We start from the raw sequence: 5,455 nt of genomic DNA, 5'->3' as shown, positions 1-5,455 counted from the left end.
CTTTAGCAGGTGTGCTGGTATGAGCAGCCTTCTGTCCTGGAAGCCTTTCTTCAATGGCGGAGGGAGAGGGAGGTGCTGCTTACATCCCATCTCAGTTCCACCTGTTCATCTTAAACTTTTCATAGCATATGAGCAGCCTTCTGTCCTGGAAGCCTTTCTTCAATGGCGGAGGGTGAGGGAGGTGCTGCTTACATCCCATCTCAGTTCCACCTGTTCATCTTAAACTTTTCATAGCAGTCGTCATCAGTGGCCTTCTTGTGTTAGCAGGACATTTCAGTTAGGAGGGGACTGCACAGGCTCCAGCTTCTCCGTGTCACCCACTCTCAAGGACCGGGCTCTGGGCTCTGCTTTGTTTCTTTGTGTGAGGGCATTGAGCTCCTCATGATAAAACCGGTTGTGCTGTACATAATTCACAGCCGTGGTGGTGGGCACAAAGGACGCCCCACTGTCTCTCTTCTTGTTCTGCTGCTCTGCCGGCAGACAGACGGGCCTTGGCATCCTCCATAGAAATGATATTTTTTATGTTAGCATCGATGCAGAGGTTCACCTCGGGGATGCTGCTTAGCATCTGGTTGGAAAGCATGTCTTTGGTCCTCTTAGCAGAAGAAACGCAGATGTTTTCTGGAAGTTCATAAAGACATTCCTCTGTGTTCTTGGGTTTGACTTTCTGTCCCTTCTGTTCCATGATCCCTTTTCTCTTTAACTTTGTCTTAGTATGCTTCATCATGTCATGCCCTCATCCTTTCCACGTCCCCTATGCAGGTCTTCCCCTTCATTGATCTTATCTTTGACCCTTTCTTTCAGTTCTTCCTGTGTGCGGTACCTCCTGTCTTCATCTGAAAGGGAATGTCTTCTACAGTGGTGTCTTCTTGTACCTTCCCTGTCACCACCAGCAAGGCTGCAGCACTCACCTGTTGGGTTTCTCCCTCAAGTTCTGTACCTCTTGGGTCTCTTCCAATTTTAACCAAACCTCGTCTGAGTCTTGCTTATCCTCTTCTGACTCCAAGTTGGCTTGGCATGGGCAGAAAGTCTTCCTGGTGACCCACATGGTGGCACTTGTCCCATGGTGGCACATTGTCCAGGAGCCCATGCACTGCGCCATGGCCTAGGCTGCTTCCAGCATGTGGCAGTGCAGTCAGAACCACACAGCATTTACATTGTGTTAGGTATTATAAGTAATGATGATTTATAATACTGTATACAGGAAGGTGTGCATAGGTTATATGCAAATATTACTCCATTTCATATAAAGGACTTGAGAATCCTCAGATTTTGGTATCCACCAGGGTCCTGGAGCCAATCCCACATGGATACTGAGGGATGATTGTACATTACTATGAACTAATTGTTAGTTATTATTAATAACTAATAATAATTATTATTATTAATCACCATGCTCTACAATAGATCCCCAGAACATATTCACTTCATCTAACTGAAACTTGGTATCCCTATTTCTCCCCAGCTATATCTCATTTTTTAATATCTTCAGAACAGTTCACTGTATGGAATTTAAATTGATCAATAAATATTATGTTATTCTAGTAACTAAGAAAATATCCCATAAGAACTCTCATCTTATCAGGTGTCAGTGAATCTACGAAACATCCCCCACTCCCCAAGTGTGGTGATTCAGGGAAAGCCCTGTGAACCCGGACAGCCCAGCCAGGAGATGGGTAAGAAAACGACGTTGGCACATAAATCTATTCTAGAGAGCCCAGTGTGTGGGCACACTTTCTCTTCACTTCCTGGGTCTAGCTGATTATGAAAGGCAGCTTTTTATCAAAGTTTAGATAAAAGCAGCCAAAATGATGCATGCTGTGCTACTCACAGGCTCTGGGTCACTCAGAGGCACCTACAGAGGTTGATCAGACCTCACAGAAGACTGGTGGAAACAGGCTTGTCTGTCACTGAAATGCACGCCATGTTGCTGGACTTTTGAATACACTTGGAGGATTCAGTCCTAGCTATTTGGAGACTGCCTGTCAGTGGGTAAAAGCCCTCTGGCATGTAATTATTAGCATGTCTTAAGTCTTTCCTAGGCACCAGGCAGGAGGACAAGGGTTTCCCTATCAATCCACGAATATCCATTGAGCACTAACTACACGGTGCACTCTCACCCATTGTAGGCATTGGGCACAGAGCAGTGAACAAAACAGACCTTTCGTCTGCCCCCGTGGAGTTTCTGGTCTCCTGGGGAGACAGCAGCAACCAAATATAAGGTGCTATGAAGACTGAAAGAGCAAAGGAGGAGGGAAGGTATTCCAGGCAAAAGAAATAGCATGTGTCCTGCTATGCAGCACTAACTGGAAGAATTTCACTTACTCACTAGCAGTGTGACTTTGGATGAGACAGCGCCCAGAACGTCATTTTTCTCATCTGCAAAGTAACAACAATCACAGCTTACCTTATTGCTAGCCCCAAAGGTGTGTCATTTCCAACAAATGAATGGGACCACCCAGAAGCTTGGGAAGATGACCGGCCCCTCCCCACTGCTGGTTCTGGGGCTCCCCAGGGCTCACTGTGAACTGCGGGCACCCCGACTGCGTTCTTGCTCTCTAATCCTGCTGCGAACCCTAACCCAGAGCTTTATCTCTGGGAAGCGGGATTAGGAGCGGTGGGAAATTAAACTTTTTGTTTGTTTTTATTTTTACTTAAATTATTTATTTATTTATTTGGAAATTAAACTCTTCATGTGTTGTTTCCACATCATTTACCATAAACATTTTTTAAAAAATAATAATACCACCTTTTAAATTAAATAATCTGGGGCCAAGCCCGTGGCGCACTCAGGAGAGTGCGGCACGGGGAGCACTGCCGCGGGTTCGGATCCTATATAGGGATGACCGGTGCGCTCACAGTGCTCACTGGCTGAGCGCAGTGCGGCGGGTCTCAAAAAGGACAATAAATAAATAAATAAATTAATTAATTAATTAAATAATCTGTTGTTGGTACAAGGATAATGGCATAGAATATTCAGTATTCTATTCACATATGTATGGGTAGAAGGTATCATTTCACATCAGTGAAGAAAGAACAGATTATTCAATAAGTGACATTAAGGAGAAGCATTTTGGGGGGAAATTTAACTCCTTATTCCATGAAAGGGTATTGAGCTAAAAGGTATAAAGTGAAAGTTCAGCATAAGTATATTAGGAATAAAAAGAGTTTAGCAATGGACATGACTTTTTTTTTGTCCTTTTTGAGACCGGCCGCACCGCGCTCAGCCAGTGAGCGCTGTGAGCGCACTGGTCATCCCTATATAGGATCCGAACCCACGGCGGGAGCGCTGCTGCGCTCCCAGCGCCACACTCTCCCAAGTGCACCACGGGCTCAGCCCAACATGACTTTGATATGATGAAAAACATTGACAAAATTTACTACATAAAAATTTCAAATACGAAATATTTCAGATATTAAAAAAAGTGAAGGGAAAATAGAGTAACCATCTCTATAGTCTCCTCCCAGTATATGAGGGAGAATATCAGAGCAGGCTACCACCCCAAGTGAGCACAATGTGGCCTATTTCCTTCTGTGCATGTGTTTATTCTTTTATTTCCCTCATAGGGATCCCTGAATTATTTTTAGGTACAAAACTTCATGCTTGGAGCTCACCGTTTGTATCCTTCTTCAACCTTCATTTTTCTCCTCGAGGTTGTGGCTTGGAGATGGATCTGTGTCCATACAGCTGGCTATACTACAGGAGAACGCAAAACTGCAGCAGTAGCTGGCAATGATGACAATCATACAGTGCTGGGCCTTGTGCTAATTCCCTACAGAGTTACCCTTAATTCTCACCTGGAGCTGACCATGTTAAGGGTTCAATTTACTCTATTTGACAGAAACAGTAACTGAGGCAGAGAGGAATCAGCTAGTGTGTCCAGGCAGTGGGACTCTAGAGAATCCACAGTAAAAAGGAAAAACAACAACAACAACAACAAAAAAAACAATACTGGCCGGAATCGGGTGGCTACTCAAGTGAGCGACTGAAAATGTTGACCCCCTGTGGGCATGACAATGGGCTATGACAGCCCAAGAAAGAGCTGAAATACAGGTTTGTGCCTTCCAAAAGGTCCTTCCCCCTTCCTGCTGGGAATTAGCCCATTTAACCTAATTGGCGGTCTTCTTAAACTCTAGAATGGTGGTTTTCAAAGAGCAGTTCCCCAAGGGCAGGATCAGCATCACCTGGGAAAAGTTTAGAAATGCAAATTATCAGGTCCCACCCTAGAACTCCTGAATCAGAAACTGGCAGTGGAAACTGCTACCCTCCAGATCCTGATGTACGCTTGAGCTCGCATCTGTCTCGAATTTGATAAGTGCAGGTTTCTTTTCCTTTAGCCAGCGCTCAGCAATGTGTGGCATATCAAAAGCTCTTATGAGATTTGCCATCATGAGATAAACAGCAGCAGGTGTTCAATAAATGTTGCTAATAATTCCTTAAACAAACATATTCTAAATGCCCACCATGTGCTGGGTCTTTGCACAGCATCCCAGCTCCTGTGCACCTGGAGTGGCTGGGTGGGTAAGACCAGTAAGGAAAGCAGCCCATTTAGGAGCCCTACTCAGACAGTGGGGCCTTGACCTTGAACACACTAGGGTGCAGGGAACAAGGGATGGGGGTGGATATGAAAGTGGGGAGTGGGAGATTTAGGCTTGCAATTTCTTGTGCCAATGTATTTGGACTTATATATAGTAAAATAATTAGTTTTTTAATTATAAAAAAATACACACACATGGCCCAAAAAACAAATGAGAAAGGACAGAATGGCAGAAAATAAAAATTGACTTATCCATCTCCCAAGTGATTTGCCTCTTAATATTTACATTATGTTTTAAAAATTTTGGAGTATCTTATTAACAGTTAATTTGCTGAATGAAGGGCCCACTCTGTCCAGCATCCCCATGGCTAGAAGACCTTCTTTAGAAGTGGTGTTCATATAGCTTTGTCAACCAGACTAGCTTTGTCAACCAACTTAAGGAAAGACTTAAGTACAGGAAAGTTACAATGCCCTTCTTTGGAGCTTCAAATAAGGATAAGCATCAGTGCTTTGTTTGAGTCAAAACAAATCTAAGACAAGTAACCTTAACCCCACTTCACATTTTTCCCTGACATCCTTCAGTATCTCTCTTTTAGTATCCTGATCTACACACCACCTCACTCACCAACTAAAGATCCTTCTTTAGACTTCCCCAATGAGTATCCAATCCACCATTTCTTGGTTCTAGAAATGTGTTAAGTTATAGTCATTTCAAAGAAATCAACTTCAGTTTCCCAGAAGAATTATTTTTAATACTGGCAGTCTTCTCGTTCAATACACAGAATATAAATCTCTTCTCTCAGAAAGCTCAAAATTAGGGGCTGGCCCGTGGCTCACTTGGGGCAGCGTGGTGCTGACAACACCAAGTCAAGGGTTAAGATCCCCTTACCTGTCATCTTTTTTTTGGAAGGAAGGAA

General features: G+C 43.8%; 1 pseudogene; it reads right to left on the bottom strand.

Moving 5' to 3' along the window:
• Window positions 1-200: 200 nt before the first annotated feature.
• LOC103588005 lies at window positions 201-1,048 on the bottom strand (annotated as a pseudogene).
• Window positions 1,049-5,455: the final 4,407 nt, after the last annotated feature.

Source organism: Galeopterus variegatus, unplaced genomic scaffold, assembly GCF_000696425.1.
Source record: "Galeopterus variegatus unplaced genomic scaffold, G_variegatus-3.0.2 Scaffold512, whole genome shotgun sequence".
Lineage (NCBI taxonomy): Eukaryota > Metazoa > Chordata > Mammalia > Dermoptera > Cynocephalidae > Galeopterus > Galeopterus variegatus.
This window is presented reverse-complemented; position numbering and strand designations above follow the sequence as displayed.